This window comes from Culex pipiens, chromosome 2 (genome assembly GCF_016801865.2).
Source record: "Culex pipiens pallens isolate TS chromosome 2, TS_CPP_V2, whole genome shotgun sequence".
Lineage (NCBI taxonomy): Eukaryota > Metazoa > Arthropoda > Insecta > Diptera > Culicidae > Culex > Culex pipiens.
This window is the reverse complement of record NC_068938.1, coordinates 175,461,711-175,486,316: the sequence shown is the minus strand read 5'-3', so window position 1 is coordinate 175,486,316 and position 24,606 is coordinate 175,461,711. Positions and strand designations below refer to the sequence as shown.

General features: G+C 40.1%; 1 pseudogene; it reads left to right on the top strand.

Annotated features, from left to right (window-relative positions):
• The first annotated feature begins 17,331 nt into the window (after positions 1 to 17,331).
• LOC128092969 (uncharacterized) lies at positions 17,332 to 24,043 on the top strand (annotated as a pseudogene).
• Positions 24,044 to 24,606: the final 563 nt, after the last annotated feature.

Genomic DNA, 24,606 nt, shown 5'->3' with positions numbered 1-24,606 from the left:
CCATTGCCTAATCATTCGACAGGTTTTTTTTCCGGAGAATTGTAAGGATGTCTAGATTATTCTTGAATATTGCAGAGCTCGATTTGATGAAAGATCTAATTTTTGTGATCAAACATATCAAATTAGCACCAGTAAAAAAACTCTTCCGAAATTCCTCGGGGGAAATTGCTTCAAGAAAAGTTGGAAGTTGGAAGTTGTTTTTGGTCGCAGTGATCAAATCGAGTTCTGAAAAATTCTAGAATCAAGTTTGACATACTTTAGGATTTCCAGTGTTAAAAAAGTTTAAACAAAGACTTTAGATGGATGCATTTTTCAAGCCCTTTCAGATGCATTGTGATTATTTAAATTTTATTGAAGTTTACCTAAGGGACAGCCTTTTTAAGATTTTTGACGTTTTTGAACCGACAAACATTGTGTCCCAATTTGCCCCACTTCCCGTTGACCTATTTATCCCAGATGTTAGTTTCATATGTACAAACATCCCTTGAAAAATTCTGGCAGATTGGTGAGATCGAAGCAAGATGGGTATGCTTTGCTCGTGGACTCGCTCTTACGATGCTGTATCTCAGCAATCTGCAGTCCGATCATCATTATCAAAATGGTAAAATTGTAGGAAATTTTCTCAACTTTTCTGCTGGGGTGCTTTTCCTTCATAAAGTATTTGTAAATTGCAAAAAAAACTAAAAATAATTTGAAAATGGTGCACTTTATCAAACAATAGGTCTATTCCCGTACTTGCAGAATTGCAAAATTTCTGCAGCTTCTGCAGAATTCTGCAGCCAGCATAAGTCACTTTTTTGCAGCACGTTCCCGTACTTTTCAGCTCGCTCTCTTCATCTCTCTCTTTTGCAGAAGTTCTGCAAGCCGAGAAGCAGCAAAACTTTTGCCTGGGTAGCGCGTTCCAGTACTTTTTCTGCAATATTGTACACAGTTCAGTGGATTTCCTCAAATTGGGTTTTGAACTTTTTTAATTATTTCAAATTATTAAAAAAAATGATTCACAAAAAAAGTAATTGAAAGAAGTTTACCTCTATAACGGGGATATTATTTTTTATGCAGTACAAAATTTTTTTGAAAAAAATCATGGATGTATTATTTATTAAGAAACTAGAAATTAATTATGCTTAGGTAGAAATTAATATTAGAAACCACCCATTTTTTTTTCATTAGGTAACAAATTAAAAAAGCCAAACAAAGGTTTTATATAGAAGGGACCAAAAACACATGTTTTAAATGCAGAATGTTTGAAAGATTATTCATAATAACAAAAATTGATTATGACTTGATGTCACATGAAAGAAAAACGGTGACGCATGCAAAAGCGTGGTGACGGTGCATGCAAAAGCGTGCACATCACCTTTGTGAGAAAAAGCATGTAATATTGTATGAGAAAACGTATACACAAAAAGCATGTACCGAAGAAAAAAAAATCAGGTCTGATCACCCCAAAACTAACATCAATTCGACATGAGTCATATTCAGATTACCAAGTCCGCGCCCCAACCCACTCGGCTAACTCACTTCTAATGAAACGGTAGGTTTTCCGTACGTCGTATACTGTGTTAACTGCATAAGATGTATGGAGAACCTACAGCTACATCGGTGAAGATCCAATTATTTTCATTGCGGTGAAATAGCCGAGAGGGTTGGGGCGCGGATTTGGTAGTCAGATTATGTCTTTTGCAGGATTGATATTATTTTTGGGGTGAGCAGACCTGATGTTTTTTCTTCGATAAATGCTTATTGTGTACACGTTTTCTCATACAATATTACATGCTTTTTCTCACAAAGGTGATGTGCATGCTTTTGCATGTGTATTTTTCAACAACAAAAAATTCAAGGTGTGCAAATAGGTATCAAACGAAGCGAAATTTTGCATGCTTCATATATACATTCAAATTGGGTATTCTTTATATCATACAAAATACAATAAAATATGGTTATTTGTAAAATTTATGAAGAATTTCATGTTCACTTTATACTTTTATGTTACTAGATTTTCTATAAACATATTCTTAGTGAAATAATTGAAAGTTTAACATGATATTGTTGAATTAATCGATTTTAGACAGATTTCAAAAATGAGTTATCGTCCAGTATCGGCGAAAAGATTATCGCCGATAGAATTATCGAAATAATGACAACGATAACGATAGAAATACAATAAAAAATAAATTTTATTGAAAGAAAAAAAATTAAACTTACACAAGAAATTTACAGCTTAAGTCACACTCAAACTTTAGTTGACTTGCATTTGCTCGGGTTTAAGCAATTTTCTTTTGAAATTGTTCTCAAAACTAGTTCTGTAAAAAGCCTTCTAGCAAAAGCTTTTTACAGAACTAGACATTACCATTTAAAAGACTAAATCAACTCAGGTCGCTTTACACTCTTTCACAAATTGCAAAGCGTTAAATTTCACATAAGAACGTACACTTGAATAAAGTTCAACACAATATACACCATCTTCCGAGTAAAATTCAATTTTTTTTTTATTTTCTCAAAACATTATTTTAAAAATTTCGATACAAACTTCAACGCCCCCCTAAAACGACCCCTAAAACTTGACCGATTTGGCTATAAAATGGGCACAGATGCTTAAGGTCGTATATGGTGTCATTCACTCTTGGGCCGATGACTGAATTCGTGGTCCAGAAAATGTAAAAATTAATCACGATACGTAAAATGCTTCTACAAACAACAAAAAGAAAACCATTTTGTGATTGATAAATTCTGAATCAAGATTTGAGCGAGTCCAGATCATTTGTGGAAATACAATGTCCCATCCCAGAGGGTCCCCGAGCACCAAAACTTCCAACGATATATTGCCTAAGAAACAAACAAGAATGAAAGCGGGGAATCCCCACGTTTCTTCCTCCCCAGTAGATTCCGACCTGTATTGTTGTTTGAACATTCGTGCTCAAACTCAATCCAATTCAACGAATCATCTTTGTGGTTAACTTTACGTGGTTGGCCTGGCCGTTTAAAAAAGAAGATTTTTTTTTAAATTTTTTTTCACCCGGGTATGTATTCTCCAGGATGCCTCCGAAAGGTTGGCTGCGCTAGGGTTAGATTAGATTAGATTAGATTGATAAATTTTGAATCAAGATTTAAATGTTTTTCTCAAACAAACATGGCCACCAAATGGCCGACTGGGAATGATACCATTCAGAGCCTTCATTTTACCTAAGAAATCGAGCTTGGGGTATACCTGAGGATTTTCCCAATTTTTTTAAATTTTCATTGTTACCCTATAGTACACTCTATTTTTATCAAAATAGAAGGTTTGCCAGTTTTGAAAACTAAAAATATGGATTAGTATTAGGGTAATTCTCTACCAACTCACACGAAACGGGGAAAGTTGTCCCGACCCCTCTTCGATTTTCGTGAAACTTTGTCCTAAGGGGTAACTTTTGTCCCTGATTACGAATCCGAGGTCCGTTTTTTGATATCTCGTGACGGAGGGGCGGTACGACACCTTCCATTTTTGAACATGTGAAAAAAGAGGTGTTTTTCAATGATTTGCAGCCTGAAACGGTGATGAGATAGAAATTTGGTGTCAAAGGGACTTTTATGTAAAATTAGACGCCCGATTTGATGGCGTATTCAGAATTCCGAAAAAAAACCCGATTTAATCCCACCAGGGGTGAGATAGAGCCTTTCTTACTAAAGAATATAACTTCTTTCAATTCATAACATCGACTTGATACAAAAAATCTTATGATGAAAGCAAGGTATTATTAATGATGTGTTTTCCAAAAGAAAATTTCACCAAAAGAATATTTTCAAGCGTTCAAATTTTTAATCAAACAAGCGTTTATGACAAACGCAAGCATGGCAAGCTTCCCATGCGCCGGTGACGACGTACACCGCGGTTTTTGTTTTCTATTTTTGGTACAAGCCCAAAAACCGAACAAAGCAGGCGCAAAGCAAAACCGAGGACCAAGTTAACCGCACAGCGGGAAGCTTGCCATTCAGCATCTACGAAAGTCAGAGTCAGAGATAGCTATTTTAACAACTGCACCACTACACACTCAATCGCAATACCTTAGGTAGATAGCCAATGGCGCCGTGAGCATTGAAAACTTTGAAAACGATATAAAGCTTAGAAGCTTAGAATGAACTCTGAACTCTGTTAAGTAAACTTTCGAAAACACGACAAAATTAAGCCTACTTAAAGGAGATTTCAGGAGCACACGGGAAACAAATTGTTTGTACCCGGATGAATGTCCTATGTCACAAATGTTTTTGTGTTTAATATATGGACATAAGGGGTTTGCTTATAAACATCACGAGTTATCCCGATTTTACGAAAAAAAAAGTTTTGAAAAAGTTGGTCGTCATCGATCATGGCCGTTCATGGTCACCCGCGACAGACACGGACGACGAAAGAAAGAGAAACGCAAAAAGTAACTTTTTCAAAACTTTTTTTCGTAAAATCGCGACAACTCGTGATGTTTTTAAGCAAAACCCTTATGTTTATGTATCTTTTTTTTAAATTGTTTGCTCTTCAACATTTAACAACATTGTTTCACTCTAAAAAATAACCCTGCAAAGTTAGAAAAAACACGAAATTTTAAAATGAAAATTTTTGTTCTAAATGAAAAAATGACCATTCTGGATGTAGATTCGTAAAGTACATTAAATTTCCCATAAAATGACATGTTACAAAAATTTTTACAGTCGAGTAACGGAAAATGGGAGAATTTTTAAATTTTTTTTAGTGTTTTTTTCGATGAAAAATACGTTTTTTCGGAACTCTGAGTACGCCATCAAATCGGGCGTCTAATTTTACATAAAAGTCCCTTTGACACCAAATTTTTATCTCATCACCGTTTCAGGCTGCAAATTACTGAAAAACACCTCTTTTTTTGCATGTTCAAAAATGGAAGGTGTCGTACCGCCCCTCCGTCACGAGATATCAAAAAACGGAACTCAGATTCGTGATCAGGGACAAAAGTTACCCCTTAGGTCAAAGTTTCACGCAAATCGAAGAGGGGTCGAGGCAACTGCTGTGTGAGTTGGCGGAGAAATACCCATTAACAGTTTCTTTTCCAATAGCATTTTTTTTATCAATTCCCTTAATACCATCCTGTTCCCAATCCAGCATTCACCGGAAACCGGAGAGCTCCAAAGAGTGCAACCCTTAATCGTTAAACCACATCTTCCTGGCCAGGTCCTTCTGCCATAACGTCACCAAAACCCGAACCCCCGCAAAAGAAAACGAAACCTTTGCCTCGATCCCAAGAATGGGGAAACCCCATAAACTTCCCTGCCCCACCACAAGATGCTGACAACCGGCCGCACTGCCTCCACACCGAAGGCAAAAGAACATCTCGCTCGTCCCAAATCTATGCAAAGAGGAGGAGACCAACCCCGAAACCCATCATCGCAGCCAATTCCGGGGCCCTTCTCGCTGTCTCTTTTCCCGTGGCCGATTCCGGGTCCAGCAGCAAGACACACAGCAATAAAAATATGCAATAAAATTTTATTTCCTTCTCAGTCATTTCCTCCGCTGGCAACCCTGTCCCTTTTCCGTACAGAAAAGAAAGTCAAAAGGAATTTTTTTAAGGATGTCGCTTGATGACGTTTTATGTGTCACAGTCGCTGGATGGCCCCTGTTTTTCCTTTTGTGCTAGTCTGTGGACGATAAGAAACAGATTCCGGGTGTGACGTTTCCAAGGAAAACGAGCATAGCAAATAATAAGCAATGGAAGAGCTATGATCGAATCAAAATGTGTGTTTTTTTTGTAGCTATTTTTTGCAGTCTATTGTGTTGACTGCGATTGTAGTCAAAAACTGCTGACCTCTTGCAAAAAAACATCTTTCAACCATTTAACGATTTTTTTTTAAATTTTCAGTTCTCATCGCTACAAATCAGTTCTAAATAGTTTGCGATTTTGTTGTCATAATCTCCACAACCAACACCACCCTTCCTTCAGAATGTCCTCGCCGGTCTACAGCAAAGCTCCTTCCACCCAGTTGACGCGGAAAGCAAAAAGGACATCCTCTCGTGTAAGGCTTAAATCTCCGTTTTCCTTCCATTTTCAAGGTACAGATTTTTCCTCCGGCCTTGGAATGCCCATTCTTCTGCCTCACAGAAAATAATAATTAAAAATTGATTTTAAAAATTCAAAATTAAAATTTTGATGATTTATGTGCAGCTTAAGGTTTTAGAAACATATTTAAGCAGATATGTTTTTATCAACTTTTTTTAACAGTCACCAAACGACAACAATTCGCCCGGGCAGGGAATGTGGTTCTTTTTATCGAGCCCATGACCAGGCCACCCGATTTCTCTGATCCTGGCCAAGGACGACTTCTTGGCATCTTTTTTTTTGTGCTCGTGTTTGCCTACGTGCACGGCCGTTTGCCGTCGAGGTTCGTCCTTCAGAGATTGTGTGTGGCGATTGCGTGAAAAAAGTGCTGATCCTTGCACTATTCTTCCATTCTTGTTCCGGCTTGGACGCGTTGGAGAAAAGCCAAAGGGAGATGTGGTGTCAGTTTTCATTTTCATGAGCTGACACTCGGCCGGGTGAGTCCTCCCACGAGAGGGATTTATCGGCGATTTGGGATTACTGTCCGATTAGGGTGTGAAGATTGGTGAAATTGCTACTGGCTGGCGGCACCAGAAAAAAAAGCTGACTGTTGGGCATTTTTATGACTGCACTGACAGAGCAGCCAGTTGGAGTAGTTGGGGCTGGAAGTGTGTAAAAAAGATGGTTTTAAGAGGTTGGAGTGCCTGTGAAAATAGATGATCTCTTTCAACATTATAACAATAGAATATTTAGCGTTTACATAAAACAAACCAGTGATTTTTTACGGCTAAAAAATAAATTACGCATGCCAATTTCAAAACATTGGAATTTCACGGTTACCTAAAATCTGCATGCTCAAAAATGTGTACAGGAAAGTTATCTGAAAAAGTTTTTTGAGACACAAAATATAACCTGCTGCTTGACAAAAATATTATGAGCACAATTTTATAATATTTTGCAGAATTATCAAAGAAATTCTTTACTAACTCGGCCGATTTCGACCATTTTTTTTTATTTTTTATTTTTATTTGGCTCAAACTTTGTGGGGGCCTTCCCTATGACCAAAGAAGCTATTTTGTGTCATTGGTTCACCCATACAAGTCTTCATACAATTTGGCAGCTGTCCATACAAAAATGGTACGTAAATATTTAAACAGCTGTAACTTTTGAGTGAATTTCAATTTGTCGTTTTCGGCAAAGTTGTAAGTTTTGTTGAGGACTATTGAGAAAAAAAAATGGTACACGGAAATAAAATTGCTGACTTTTTTATTATCATTTTTTCACATAAACTCAATTTCCCAAAAAATGATTTTTTTGATTTTCAAGATTTTTTGATATGTTTTAGGGGACAAAAACCCGCAACTTTTGAGCCATAAAGAAACATGGTACAAAAATCTGCCGCCGAGTTATGATTTTTTTAACAGATTGTGATTTTTGGAAAAAATTGATACTCTGCACAAAAAAAAATTTACCTCAATTTTTATGTAAAATTGAATTTGCAATCGACAAGTACTTTACATAGGGGAAATATACCCATTTTAATCACTCTAAGCTGTTCGACCAATTCTCATCACTTTTGCAGTTTTCCGCTATTAAATCAACATTTTCAGATGTATCAACAAAGAAGAGTTGCTTGCTCACTTTTATTTGAGCTATTTATTACTTTGGAACAGTCAAAAACACTTATAATATTTTGAAAGCTGTAATTCATGATCAAAGTGCTGATAGACCGATAATAGAAATAGGCTGAGAAAGGGTATAGTTCCCCTACATTTTGATAAAGGGCTCAGTGTTCAAGATATAGCCACCGAAAGATTGATTTAAACGAAATATTTGCAGTTTTTTTTTTAATTTTTAAAATAGTGACCGTGAATAACCATTTTTAAATATTTTTTTCAGATTTTACAAAATATTACGCCTTTTTGAAATGTTAGTCTTGGTTTAAAAAAATTGAGTTTTTTTTACAAATCAAATGATCTCTAATATTAAAAAATACGTTTTTTTAAATTGAGTTTTTGTGAAAAAAATGATAAATGAATAATCGCCGAAAAAATGTTTCCTACAACTTTGCCGAATTGGTGTCTTCGGCAAAGTTGTAGGAATCAGAAAATTTAATCAAAAGATACAGCTGTTTAAATTACGTCATGATTTGAATTCCGGGATGCTTCGAAACCCGGAAACCTCATATTATTTTATCAATTATTAGTATATAAGTTCGCATTATGAATGTCAAAACTGTGTTATTTGATGAATACTAAATTCAAAGTTTGTTTGAACGCTGTTCTTAATGCCAAAACAATTAAATAAAATAAAATTATAAGTTTACCAAAAATGTGAAACATTTCATTAAAATATGTCATAGGCGTCCGAAGCCCCGGGAAGGCAAAGCAGAAATTTATAGTTTTGATTTCCTTAAATTCTAACAAATTTTTACATAAAATATCGATTGTTTTAATCTTAACAGCTTATTTGAGACCAAAAAATGCCATTCACTAACATTTCAGTCCAAATTTATGCGATTCATAAGCAAAATCGAGTGTCCGAAATTCGAAGCAAAAGTGTCCAGATTTCGAACCAGCTTTTATCAGTGTCCGTGATTCGAAGCACAACAAATTATTTTAATTTTAAAATTATGATTAATATTGTTAGAAAAGACATAGGGCTTCATCCATAAAGTACGTCACGCTAAAATCAGCCAAAATATACCTCCCCTCCCCCCTTTGTCACGCTTTTCCTATACTTATAACACGCAATGTCACACTTTCTCAGACCCCCCCCCCCTCCCCCCTAGAGTGTGACATACTTTATGGATGACGCCTAGTTTGCGTGCATTCTCTTAAAACTAACTGTTTATACTACATCCTGATGATATTTCTACATTTCCAACTAGTTACATGATTTTTTGCCAGCAGGGTAATTCTCTACCAACTCACACGAAATCGGGAAAAGTTGCCCCGACCCCTCTTCGATTTGCGTGAAACTTTGTCCTAAGGGGTAACTTTTGTCCCTGATCATGAATCCGAGGTCCGTTTTTTGATATCTCGTGACGGAGGGGCGGTACGACCCCTTCCATTTTTGAACATGCGAAAAAAGAGGTGTTTTTCAATCATTTGCAGCCTGAAACGGTGATGAGATAGAAATTTGGTGTCAAAGGGACTTTTATGTAAAATTAGACGCCCGATTTGATGGCGTACTCAGAATTTCGAAAAAACGTATTTTTCATCGAAAAAAACCCTAAAAAAGTTTTAAAAATTCTCCCATTTTCCGTTACTCGACTGTACAAAATTTTGGAACATGTTATTTTATGGGAAATTTAATGTACTTTTCGAATCTAGATTGACCCAGAAGGGTCATTTTTTCGTTTAGAACAAAATTTTTCATTTTAAAATTTCGTGTCTTTTCTAACTTTGCAGGGTTATTTTTTAGAGTGTAACAATGTTCTACAAAGTTGTAGAGCAGACAATTACAAAAAAATTGATATATAGACATAAAGAGTTTGCTTATAAACATTACGAGTTATCGCGATTTTACGAAAAAAAAGTTTTGAAAAAGTTACTATTTGCGTTTTTCTTCGTTTCGTCGTCCGTGTCTGCCGCGGGTGACTATGATCGATGACGACCAACTTTTTCAAAACTTTTTTTCGTAAAATCGCGATAACTCGTGATGTTTATAAGCAAACCCCTTATGTCCATATATCAAATTTTTTGTAATTGTCTGCTCTACAACTTTGTAGAACATTGTTACACTCTAAAAAATAACCCTGCAAAGTTAGAAAAAACACGAAATTTTAAAATGAAAAATTTTGTTTTAAATGAAAAAATGACCCTTCTGGGTCAATGTGGATTTGAAAAGTACATTAAATTTCCCATAAAATAACATGCTCCAAAATTTTTAAAGTCGAGTAACGGAAAATGGGAGAATACATTTTTTTCGGAATTCTGAGTACGCCATCAAATCGGGCGTCTAATTTTACATAAAAGTCCCTTTGACACCAAATTTCTATCTCATCACCGTTTCAGGCTGCAAATTATTGAAAAACACCTCTTTTTTCGAATGTTCAAAAATGGAAGGGGTCGTACCGCCCCTCCGTCACGAGATATCAAAAAACGGACCTCGGATTCGTGATCAGAGACAAAAGTTACCCCTTAGGACAAAATTTCACGCAAATCGAAGAGGGGTCGGGGCAACTGCTGTGTGAGTTGGCGGAGAATTACCCAGCAATAACAAAAATGATATGCTACTAAGTGTCCAGATTTCAAATCATGACGTTATTTACGTACCATTTTTGTATGGACAGCTGCCAAAATTGTATGGAAACTTGTATGGGTGAACCAATAACACAAACTAGCTTCTTTGGTCATAGGAAAGTCCCTTACAAAGTTTGAGCCAAATCAAAAAAATACAAATAAAATCCATTTCCGGGTTTGGTAGAGAGTTGCTCATCTCAGTTGTTGTTGTTATTGTAGTATGTATTGAACAGCGCGCCTGTGTGCTTCTAGCAGATGCGGCGAATGATGCTTATGTAGGTAATCTCAAAAACTCAAAATTTTAAAATTCGATATCTCTGGAACGAAACATATTCATTTCTGTCGATAAGTGATTCTTATGTAAAATTTGACGGGGAACACGATGGTGAGGTCAAATAAAAAAAATAATTTGGGGTGTTTTGAGATACGGCCATTTAAAGTTTTCAATTGCGCAATACAGGTAGAAACAATAAATGAATCAAAACTTAGAACACGGAAATGGATTCTACGTCCAATTTTCTTCAAAAAAAAGTCGATTTTTTGGGGAGGTACAAAAATAGAGGGGGTGGTCCAATTTGGACGGAATTCGGGATTCTTGCATGTTTTGATAGTATCAACAGCCCTGCCAAATTTGAGCAGGAACGGAAAAGGTAATTTTCAAATGCTGTTCCGCTTCAGATGGAATGACCCATATTTGGACTCGTTTAAAATATTTAGAATTGTTGGAAAATTGCAATCTACAGTTCAGGAAAATGTGTTTTAGAGAATAAATAAATCCGGCAATACAAAAATATTTTTTGCTGAACTTATGGTTGCAAAAAACATGCATTTTTGAAAACTTTTTTCATTCAAAAATTGAAACCATGGCTTGTGATTTCCGTTAGTTGCCCTCACCCCCGCACCACGTGGCGCGGTGGTTAGCAGCTTCGGCTGCCGATCCCTAAGTTGCTATGGGGCGCGGGTTCGATTCCCGCCTTATCCTCCTGATCTTCTATCGGATGGGGAAGTAAAACGTCGGTCCATTTGCGTAAAAGAGGTTTTGGGTTGATTCACCACACATAACCTTTGGAAGCCTAAAAAAAACGGAATCGACGTAACACCTTATAATGTGGCCCTCTTAAACCTTGCGGTTTCGTCTACGGATCCACAGGCGTGTATCGTTCTTTTTGCGACAAGACTCCGCCTCCCGGGTCTCCTAAGTGTGAAGGTATGGCACGGGGAGAGGGCGCCGAACACCTAATATTTACACCTTTGGAAGCCTACTGGATTACTTTGCTTTTGCTTTTTTTTTGCCCTCACCCCCTCCACCACAGAAAAGAGATAAAAAAAATTCGTTGCTTTATATTTTCATCCAAATTCAAGCAATTGCTACAAACCAAAAAGGCTATTTTTTAAGAATTTTTGAATAGCCGATCCCGATGATGCTATGAGACGCGGGTTCGATTCCCGCCTTATCCACTGAGCTTCTATCGGATGGTGAAGTAAAACGTCGGTCCCGGTTTCTCTTGTCTCGTCAGAGGCGCTGGAGCAGAAATCCCACGTTAGAGGAAGGCCATGCCCCGGGGGCGTAGTGCCAATAGTTTCGTTTCGTTTTTCGAATAGTTTGTTTTATTCAAACAAAATAAAACTTTACCAACGGTCTCTTTTCCATCACTTTTTCCGATAAAAAAAAACTAAACCGAAAAACTTTTAATTGGATAAAAAGCAAATATTGACCTCCACTGCTGCTGTGTCGTGGCTGAACCAGGCAAATTGCTTCATTGATTTATGGTCCCTGCAGGAGCAAGGCGATCCCTTCGGCGTGTCGTCCGGCCCATTCGCGCGAAAGAGAAGGTCCTTTTTTCCTACCACATCTGAATGACTTCCATCGCTGCGCATTTAATCCGCCTTTATTCAAATTTGTAAATTTTTAATTTAACTTTTATGACCGGACCCTGGACCCGATAAAGGCAAAGCGGTTACAGCAGCAACAGTATCAAGAAAAAACCGTTAATTTTCGGGCTCATCCTCTTGGATTTTTTCAACTTTTATAGAAAAACTAACTTAATCCACCTATGTGGTTGGAGCCTTCCTCACTCATTACCATCAATGGCTGTACACAAATTTCATCTATTTTTTAGATCTGGATTAAAAAAAGAACATAAATATCACTTAAGTGGCCATATCTCGAGACAGGGTTGCCAGATCTCCTATGTTTTGGACTCGATGGAAAGGTCTTTTGATAACCTAACCAACGATGGGTCGGATGGTGGATCCGGACATAGTTTACATACATTTAAGTGAGATCCGGCTTCCAAAAAGTACATCAATATCACTTAAGTGGCCATATCTCGAGACAGGGTTGCCAGATCTTCAATGTTTTGGACTCGTTGGAAAGGTCTTTTGATAACCTAACCAACGATGGGTCGGATGATAGATCCGGACATAGTTTACATACATTTAAGTGAGATCCGGATATATGTGAAAACACATTTTTATACATAACTTTTGAACTACTTATCGAAACTTCAATCTGTATAAAACTCGATCTATGGGACCCTAAACCAAGTCGAATGCAACAAGTTCGGGTCAAATCGGTTCAGCCAGTGCCGAGAAACATGAGCTAGTTTGTTGGTCACATACATACATACACACACACATACACACACACATACACACACACATACACACACACATACACACAGACATTTGTTCAGTTTTCGATTCTGAGTCGATATGTACACATGAAGGTGGGTCTACGACGTTTTTATACGAAGTTCATTTTTAGAGCAGGATTATAGCCTTACCTCAGTGAGGAAGGCAAAAGGGTGGGGTGTGGTCAACCCCTTTTTTTCTACTGATTTTATGTGAACCGTGGGGTGAGGTTGTTTCTATCAGTAGTTAGGTGGGTATCTTTATTAGGGACCTTTGTTTGTTTGAATTTTCCCAATTTAAAAGTTCCCAATCCAACTCCACTTGACGGTTATCCCCGGAGAGAAGAGATTCATATTTGTTGTCTGATTGTAATTCAACCAGAAACTTTTGTCTCATCAATCATTTTTATGAATTTAGTTAATTAAATAAACTGCGCTTTTTTCTGGTGGCCCAACTTCCGCCCAGGATTTTTAAAACAACTTCCAGCGAAAGAAAAGAGCCCACAAAAAACTGGCAGAATGGCAGGAACACGAACCCTGTCAGCTTTGCTTTCGAAAAGAACAATTAACGTCGTTTGCCATCCGCTGCCACCACCACCGTGTCGGGATAAACGCACAAACTACGCGAACTATTTAACCCTTTTCCCTGGTGGGTGGATGTGGATGTTGGAGGGAGGAGGATGACGCAACGCGGCCATTAAAATGAAACATGGCTGCGTTTTCCACGGAAGTAAACGCTGATGAATTATTGCTTGTCGCGCTACTGGTTGTGCGCGATGTGAGATTGCAACGGGGGTGAATTACGCGAGTTTTGTTTAGTTGTTGGAAAAATGGAAAATTTTTAAAATCCAGATTTAAGCAGAAAAGAAAATATATTTTTATATTGAATAAACATGATTTTCCTGAATAAAATTACTAATATATAAATGAAAAATGTGTTTTTAAAGGCATTATGAACCAGTCCGATTCTGTTGCAATCATGATTTTTTTAAAATATCAAGTGATTAGAAAAAAAATTCTCGTTATTTTTTTGTGGTACTGTACATCAAAATTTTACAAATATATTAAATCGAAACCAAAAACGCTTAATAAGAATTTCTAAACAGGAAATTGTATTTCATATTGTCTTCGTTTCATAAGACTTCTGTACCCATCACAATTTTAAAGTAATTTGTAAAAAAAAAACTTTTTCGCAAAAGATGTACCCACCCAACTGAGCAAAGTCCGTCACTCCCAATCACTCAATTCAAATCATTGCGCAAACACGTCACACGTCGACTTATGCTGAAACGACCAAGTCGACGACGACATCCACTTTCCACTTCCGTTCGATAGCTTCCGATCGGATTTCCCTAAAAATAGTCTCGACCGGTCTTGCGTCATCGAGAATTTACAACAAAAAATCGAGAAACACAACCAACAACACTTTCCTTACTTTTTCGCAATGGACTCGAGCTGAAGAAGCCACTCTTTTCTTCCTGAAGGGATTCTAGAAAAAAAAAACAAGGAATCAGTACTTGCCACAATTTGGCGTGCTGACAATCGAGACCCCTCAGCAAGAGGATAAATCCGACAAAGTGCCGCGCGCGAAAAGTGGAGGAAGAGCTGTCATGGTGTTTTCAGAATCAATTCTTCACACTTGAAGGGGCAAAGCAGGGGGGCGGGGGAGAAGAAGTGTCGAATGCCGCCACGCGAACAAGATGTGACACATTGAAAGGAGTCTTTCTTTTGGGTTTAAAAACTGAAGTGGTATTGAAAATAAGAGTAAGGAAAAAACGTAGAAACAAATTTAATTTAAAAACAGATTCTACAAAATACGAATGTGTTTGAATGCTTTCAAAAAATAAAACCATCGAAATGTTGCATTATTTAGAAAAAAAAATCAAAATGTTCAGATCAAATTCAAATTATTAAAAGTGAAACATTTCACAAAAATATTTCATAGGCGTTCGAAGCCTCGGGAAGGCAAAGCAGAAATTTATAGTTTTGATTTCCTGAAATTCTAGCAAATTTTTACATAAAATATCGATTGTTTTGATGATAACAGCTTATTTGAGACCTAAAAATGCCATTCACTAACATTTCAGTCTAAATTTATGCGATTCATAAGCAAAATCAAGTGTCCGAAATTCGAAGCAAAAGTGTCCGGATTTCGAGCCAGCTTTTATAAGTGTCCGGGATTCGAAGGACAACAAATTATTTTAATTTTAAAATTCTGATTAAAATTGTTAAAAAAAAAAACATATTTTGCGTGCATTCTCTTAAAACTAACTGTTTATACTACATCCTGATGATATTTCTACATTTCCAACTTGTTACATGATTTTCAAAAAACGTAGAAACAAATTTTATTTAAAAACAGATTCTACAAAATACGAATTGTTTGAATGCTTTCAAAAAATAAAACCATCAAAATGTTGCATTATTTAGAAAAAAAAAAGATTTTCAAAACGTTCAAATCCAATTCAAATTAAAATTTCAGAGCCTTTTCAAGTGTACACATTATTTTTTTTTTTCGAAAAACGGAAAATTTTATAATAGTAAATTTTTTTACATTGAAAATCAGAAGCAATTTTGCTGAGTTACCGTCACTTTAAAAATCGGCGCTATTTTTGGTGATGTATAATATTCTTTTTTTTTTCAATTTCATTTTTCTTGATTGTTTTCAACAACCAATGCATTGGTCCAATCTTAAATATCTTTCAAGTAAATTCGTAGGAAATTTACTAATCTTTATTACATTTTCTAAAATTCTTTGTGTAAATATGTGCATTCGGCGCCGTCGCTCCGTGCCATACTTTCATACACTTAGAAGCCCAGGGCGGCGAAGTCCTCGTAGATAAAAGGAAGACACTTTAGTGGTTGGTACTAGCAATGGCCATAACTTGGAAACTTTTCACGATATCATTTTTTTTTTGAGTAACTGAAAATTTTATTTTACATCTAAACACAAATTATCCTGATCAATTGTATGTTTTTCATCCCACCAGTCCAAAGGGGAATGTTTTTCTAAAATTTTGATGAAAATTGGCAACACTGTCTAATAATCAAAAATGAGATTTATTTAAAATGCATCATAGAAATTTCGAAAAATGTTTATTTTTTAGACAACATTGCATGGAAACGTGAAACGGGGTGACATTGATAGCTGGTGTGACATTGATAAGATGAAGATTATATGCAAAAAGAGATATCCCTAGTAACATTTTAGGTTTTAAGTAGGCCATAAAAGCCTATTTAGGCCGTATGCGGGTTTTCAGAACCATGATAAAACCTGTAAGTTTAAAAATGTTACTAGGGATACAAATTAAATACAAACAAAATGGTATGGGATCAAACTGAGAATGTTTATAGAATTTATGAAAGTATTTCTAGTAGCAGTTTTCAACAAATTTTGAAAAGTTTTAAAGGAAGTTAACCATAATTGTGATAAAAATGATAAATAGAAAAGTTAAAAAAATTCAACTGAAATTAGTTATGAGGTCATAAGTCATAAAAAATCAAAAATATCTTCTAATGTATGCATGTAGAACAATTTTCTAAGTAAATTTGGAAAATTTATGATTTGCATGCTATAAAATTGGTTTAGCTGGCAACAAAAATTGTTATTTTTTTTGAAAAACTCGAGTTGAAATGAATTTTAATGAATTTTGAACCTCAATCCTTTAATTGTAATTTTTTAAACGAAACGTTAAACAAACCTTACTTATGTTCAATTTGAAATAGTTAATTCAATTTGCTAACTTTAAGGCTGAAATTTGAAAGAAATTTAGTAACTATCGAAGACACCCGTTTTTGACAAAGAACTTTGTCTTAGGGCTCTATACAAGGGTAGCAATCCAGATTTTTCGCGAAGCGAAATGTAACGCGTAGAAGCAAATTTTCGAAAAAAGTGCAAGATTTCAAACGATTGTATCTTTTTTCCCTCTCGACCAATTTGAACGTTTTACCCACCAAACGAAAGGGGAAGACTTACTTAATGATCTTAAAACATGTTTATTACAGTACTTATTTATTTAAGTACTTAAAAGTTAACATAAAACTACTAAAGAATAGCGAACGCTGATTGGTCAAGCGCAACCTTTCCCGAACACATTAATCAGATTCAAGTATCTAGCACTTAGCAAATTTTGCCTTGCCTCCTCCTTCCGTGGAACTGTCACGCGAGAATGTAGCACCATGGTTGCAACATGCCGTGCGATACTATTTAAGTTAGCACTTAGCCTCAGACAAATTCAGTGCCTACCGAGGTTTCATCCGAAGCGGACCTCGCGTTGGTTGTTTAAATGCTCACACATACATAATTTTCGGATCGTCGACGAGCCAACAAAACTCGGCTCGGTCGGTCCTGAAAAGTCATTCTACGTCGACGAGAACACATCAGAAGCAGATGGCCTGGTGGCCCGGTAGCAGACGGCCTGGAGGTCTGGGAGCAGATGGCTTGGAGGCAAGGACCAGCTAAGACATGGTAGTCGCGGGAGTCGATCATTGGAACTGGCCACCACCTGGACTGGAGTGGCCGGAGGCCCCAGGGATGTTCCGATGGAGGGACATTTTCCAGACCGTAAGAGTTGGGGCAATATGGGTATCAAACTTTATGGTTTTTGCTACTGGACATAAAATTTGACATTTCGGCAGTAGTGGCCATAAACCGGAGTGGCCGGAGGCCCCGGGGATGTTCCGATGGGGGGACATTTGCCGAACCATCAGAGTAGGGGCAATATGGGTATCAAACATTATGGTTTTTGATACTGGACATGAAATTTGCCATTTCGGCAGTAGTGGCCATAAACCGGAGTGGCCGGAGGCCCCGGGGATGTTCCGATGGGGGGACATTTTCCGGACCGTAAGAGTTGGGGCAATATGGGTGTCAAACTTTATGGTTTTTGATACTGGATATGAAATTTGACATTTCGGCAGTAGTGGTCACAATCTGGAGTGGCCGGAGGCCCCGGGGATGTTCCGATGGGGAGACATTTGCCGAACCATAAGAGTAGGAGCAATATGGGTGTCAAACTTTATGGTTTTTGATACTGGATATGAAATTTGACATTTCGGCAGTAGTGGCCACAATCCGGAGTGGCCGGAGGCCCCTCGGATGTTCCGATGGGGGGACATTTTCCGGACCGTAAGAGTTGGGGCAATATGGGTGTCAAACTTTATGGTTTTTGATACTGGATATGAAATTTGACATTTCGGCAGTAGTGGTCACAATCTGGAGTGGCCGGAGGCCCCGGGGATGTTCCGATGGGGAGACATTTGCCGAACCATAAGAGTAGGAGCAATATGGGTGTCAAACTTTATGGTTTTTGATACTGGATATGAAATTTGACATTTCGGCAGTAGTGGCCACAATCCGGAGTGGCCGGAGGCCCCGCGGATGTTCCGATGGGGGGACATTTGCCGGACTATAAGAGTTGGGGTAATATGGGTATCAAACCTTATGGTTTTTGATACTGGACATGAAATTTGACATTTCGGCAGTAGTGGCCACAATCCGGAGTGGCCGGAGGCCCCGAGGATGTTCTGATGGGAGGACATATGCCGAACCATAAGAGTAGGGGCAATATGGGTATCAAACTTTATGGTTTTTGATACTGAATATGTAATTTGCCATTTCGGCAGTAGTGGCCATAAACCGGAGTGGCCGGAGGCCCCGGGGATGTTCCGATGGGGGGACATTTGCTGAACCATCAGAGTAGGGGCAATATGGGTATCAAACATTATGGTTTTTGATACTGGATATGAAATTTGACATTTCGGCAGTAGTGCCCACAATCCGGAGTAGCCGGAGGCCCCGCGGATGTTCCGATTGGGGGACATTTTCCAGACCGTAAGAGTTGGGGCAATATGGGTGTCAAACTTTATGGTTTTTGATACTGAATGTGAAATTTGACATTTCGGCAGTAGTGGTCAAAATCCGGAGTGGCCGGAGGCCCCGGGGATGTTCCGATGGGGGGACATTTGGCGGACTATAAGAGTTGGGGTAATATGGGTATCAAACATTATGGTTTTTGATACTGGACATGAAATTTGACATTTCGGCAGTAGTGGCCACAATCCGGAGTGCCGGAGGCCCCGGGGATGTTCCGATGGGGGGGACATTTTCCGGACCGTAAGAGTTGGGGCAATATGGGTATCAAACTTTATGGTTTTTGATACTGGACATGAAATTTGACATTTCGGCAGTAGTGGCCACAATCCGGAGTGGCCGGAGGCCCCGGGGATGTTCCGATGGGGGGACATTTGCCGGACCGTAAGAGTTGGGACAATATGGGTATCAAACTTTATGGTTTTTGATATTGGACATGAAATTTGACATTTCGGCAGTAGTGGCCACAATCCGGAGTGGCCGGAGGCCCCGCGGATGTTCCGATGGGAGGACATATGCCGAACCATAAGAGTAGGGGCAATATGGGTATCAAACTTTATGGTTTTTGATACTGAATATGTAATTTGCCATTTCGGCAGTAGTGGCCATAAACCGGAGTGGCCGGAGGCCCCGGGGATGTTCCGATGGGGGGACATTTGCCGAACCATCAGAGTAGGGGCAATATGGGTATCAAACATTATGGTTTTTGATACTGGATATGAAATTTGACATTTCGGCAGTAGTGCCCACAATCCGGAGTGGCCGGAGGCCCCGCGGATGTTCCGATTGGGGGACATTTTCCAGACCGTAAGAGTTGGGGCAATATGGGTATCAAACTATATGGTTTTTGATACTGAATGTGAAATTTGACATTTCGGCAGTAGTGGTCACAATCCGGAGTGGCCGGAGGCCCCGGGGATGTTCCGATGGGGGGACATTTGGCGGACTATAAGAGTTGGGGTAATATGGGTATCAAACATTATGGTTTTTGATACTGGACATGAAATTTGACATTTCGGCAGTAGTGGCCACAATCCGGAGTGCCGGAGGCCCCGGGGATGTTCCGATGGGGGGACATTTGCCGGACCGTAAGAGTTGGGGCAATATGGGTATCAAACATTATGGTTTTTGATACTGGACATGAAATTTGACATTTCGGCAGTAGTGGCCACAATCCGGAGTGCCGGAGGCCCCGGGGATGTTCCGATGGGGGGACATTTGCCGGACCGTAAGAGTTGGGGCAATATGGGTATCAAACATTATGGTTTTTGATACTGGACATGAAATTTGACATTTCGGCAGTAGTGGCTACAATCCGGAGTGCCGGAGGCCCCGGGGATGTTCCGATGGGGGGACATTTGGCGGACTATAAGAGTTGGGGTAATATGGGTATCAAACATTATGGTTTTTGATACTGGACATGAAATTTGACATTTCGGCAGTAGTGGCCACAATCCGGAGTGCCGGAGGCCCCGGGGATGTTCCGATGGGGGGACATTTGCCGGACCGTAAGAGTTGGGGCAATATGGGTATCAAACATTATGGTTTTTGATACTGGACATGAAATTTGACATTTCGGCAGTAGTGGCCACAATCCGGAGTGCCGGAGGCCCCGGGGATGTTCCGATGGGGGGACATTTGCCGGACCGTAAAAGTTGGGGCAATATGGGTATCAAACATTATGGTTTTTGATACTGGACATGAAATTTGACATTTCGGCAGTAGTGGCCACAATCCGGAGTGGCCGGAGGCCCCGCGGATGTTCCGATGGGGGGACATTTGCCGGACCGTAAGAGTTGGGGCAATATGGGTATCAAACATTATGGTTTTTGATACTGGACATGAAATTTGACATTTCGGCAGTAGTGGCCACAATCCGGAGTGCCGGAGGCCCCGGGGATGTTCCGATGGGGGGACATTTTCCGGACCGTAAGAGTTGAGGCAATATGGGTATCAAACTTTATGGTTTTTGATACTGGACATGAAATTTGACATTTCGGCAGTAGTGGCCACCATCCGGAGTGGCCGGAGGCCCCGGGGATGTTCCGATGGGGGGACATTTGCCGGACCGTAAGAGTTGGGACAATATGGGTATCAAACTTTATGGTTTTTGATATTGGACATGAAATTTGACATTTCGGCAGTAGTGGTCACAATCCGGAGTGGCCAGAGGCCCCGCGGATGTTCCGATGGGGGGACATTTGCCGGACCGTAAGAGTTGGGGCAATATGGGTATCAAACATTATGGTTTTTGATACTGGACATGAAATTTGACATTTCGGCAGTAGTGGCCACAATCCGGAGTGCCGGAGGCCCCGGGGATGTTCCGATGGGGGGACATTTGGCGGACTATAAGAGTTGGGGTAATATGGGTATCAAACATTATGGTTTTTGATACTGGACATGAAATTTGACATTTCGGCAGTAGTGGCCACAATCCGGAGTGCCGGAGGCCCCGGGGATGTTCCGATGGGGGGACATTTGCCGGACCGTAAGAGTTGGGGCAATATGGGTATCAAACATTATGGTTTTTGATACTGGACATGAAATTTGACATTTCGGCAGTAGTGGCCACAATCCGGAGTGCCGGAGGCCCCGGGGATGTTCCGATGGGGGGACATTTGCCGGACCGTAAAAGTTGGGGCAATATGGGTATCAAACATTATGGTTTTTGATACTGGACATGAAATTTGACATTTCGGCAGTAGTGGCCACAATCCGGAGTGGCCGGAGGCCCCGCGGATGTTCCGATGGGGGGACATTTGCCGGACCGTAAGAGTTGGGGCAATATGGGTATCAAACATTATGGTTTTTGATACTGGACATGAAATTTGACATTTCGGCAGTAGTGGCCACAATCCGGAGTGCCGGAGGCCCCGGGGATGTTCCGATGGGGGGACATTTTCCGGACCGTAAGAGTTGAGGCAATATGGGTATCAAACTTTATGGTTTTTGATACTGGACATGAAATTTGACATTTCGGCAGTAGTGGCCACAATCCGGAGTGCCGGAGGCCCCGGGGATGTTCCGATGGGGGGACATTTGCCGGACCGTAAAAGTTGGGGCAATATGGGTATCAAACATTATGGTTTTTGATACTGGACATGAAATTTGACATTTCGGCAGTAGTGGCCACAATCCGGAGTGGCCGGAGGCCCCGCGGATGTTCCGATGGGGGGACATTTGCCGGACCGTAAGAGTTGGGGCAATATGGGTATCAAACATTATGGTTTTTGATACTGGACATGAAATTTGACATTTCGGCAGTAGTGGCCACAATCCGGAGTGCCGGAGGCCCCGGGGATGTTCCGATGGGGGGACATTTTCCGGACCGTAAGAGTTGAGGCAATATGGGTATCAAACTTTATGGTTTTTGATACTGGACATGAAATTTGACATTTCGGCAGTAGTGGCCACCATCCGGAGTGGCCGGAGGCCCCGGGGATGTTCCGATGGGGGGACATTTGCCGGACCGTAAGAGTTGGGGCAATATGGGTATCAAACATTATGGTTTTTGATACTGGACATGAAATTTGACATTTCGGCAGTAGTGGCCACAATCCGGAGTGCCGGAGGCCCCGGGGATGTTCCGATGGGGGGACATTTGCCGGACCGTAAGAGTTGGGGCAATATGGGTATCAAACATTATGGTTTTTGATACTGGACATGAAATTTGACATTTCGGCAGTAGTGGCCACAATCCGGAGTGGCCGGAGGCCCCGCGGATGTTCCGATGGGGGGACATTTGCCGGACCGTAAGAGTTGGGGCAATATGGGTATCAAACATTATGGTTTTTGATACTGGACATGAAATTTGACATTTCGGCAGTAGTGGCCACAATCCGGAGTGCCGGAGGCCCCGGGGATGTTCCGATGGGGGGACATTTTCCGGACCGTAAGAGTTGAGGCAATATGGGTATCAAACTTTATGGTTTTTGATACTGGATATGAAATTTGACATTTCGGCAGTAGTGGTCACAATCCGGAGTGGCCGGAGGCCCCGCGGATGTTCCGATGGGGGGACATTTTCCGGACCGTAAGAGTTGAGGCAATATGGGTATCAAACTTTATGGTTTTTGATACTGGACATGAAATTTGACATTTCGGCAGTAGTGGCCACCATCCGGAGTGGCCGGAGGCCCCGGGGATGTTCCGATGGGGGGACATTTGGCGGACTATAAGAGTTGGGGCAATATGGGTATCAAACTTTATGGTTTTTGATACTGGATATGAAATTTGACATTTCGGCAGTAGTGGTCACAATCCGGAGTGGCCGGAGGCCCCGCGGATGTTCCGATGGGGGGACATTTGCCGGACCGTAAGAGTTGGGGCAATATGGGTATCAAACATTATGGTTTTTGATACTGGACATGAAATTTGACATTTCGGCAGTAGTGGCCACAATCCGGAGTGCCGGAGGCCCCGGGGATGTTCCGATGGGGGGACATTTTCCGGACCGTAAGAGTTGAGGCAATATGGGTATCAAACTTTATGGTTTTTGATACTGGACATGAAATTTGACATTTCGGCAGTAGTGGCCACCATCCGGAGTGGCCGGAGGCCCCGGGGATGTTCCGATGGGGGGACATTTGCCGGACCGTAAGAGTTGGGACAATATGGGTATCAAACTTTATGGTTTTTGATATTGGACATGAAATTTGACATTTCGGCAGTAGTGGTCACAATCCGGAGTGGCCAGAGGCCCCGCGGATGTTCCGATGGGAGGACATATGCCGAACCATAAGAGTAGGGGCAATATGGGTATCAAACTTTATGGTTTTTGATACTGGATATGAAATTTGACATTTCGGCAGTAGTGGCCACAATCCGGAGTGGCCGGAGGCCCCGAGGATGTTCCGATGGGGGGACATTTGCCGAACCATAAGAGTAGAGGCAATATGGGTATCAAACTTTATGGTTTTTGATACTGGATATGAAATTTGACATTTCGGCAGTAGTGGCCACAATCAGGAGTGGCCGGAGGCCCGGGGATGTTCCGAGGGGCGGGGGGACATTTGCCGAACCATAAAAGTAGGGGCAATATGGGTATCAAACTTTATGATTTTTGATACTGGATATGAAATTTGACATTTCAGCAGCAGTGGCCACAAACCGAAGTGGCCGGAGGCCCCGGGGATGTTCCGATGGGAGGACATTTGCCGAACCATAAGAGTTGAGGCAATATGGGTATCAAACTTTATGATTTTTGATACTAGATATGAAATTTGACATTTCAGCAGAAGTGGCCACAATCCGAAGTGATGTTCCGATGGGGGGACATTTGCCGAACCATAAGAGTAGGGGCAAAATGGGTATCAATTTTTATGGTAATTATGAATCTAGTGAATCTTGGGAAATTTGGACCAGACAATGTAATCGAAAATTTCAACAACCATCTTGCAAAGTTCTTTGTCATACTGGTCATGTGTAACATAACCACCTGCACCTTTTTTAATGCAAATTTTCAACGATACTGTTTTTCAAACCACAATTGAAAAAAAAATCTTAAAAAAATTGTATGACCCAGCCCAGTACATGTTTTAATAATACACCCGGAACTGGACATCGGCATACGACAGGATAAAGAGCACGGTTCGGTAGTAAAATGATACTGTGTGCGGACGGAGAGGATAAATCCCGAAATTACCGAGAGTACTTTACTCATAAGTTCATTTTCCAAAAAAGTTCATCCATCAACAAAAAAAAAGTACGGTAATTTGTCCATATAAGGCATTCAATACGATGAACTGTTTCAATGAACAAATGAACACGCGAGAGGTTTATACTCTCGCAAAATAGTACTTTTCTCACTTTTTTTT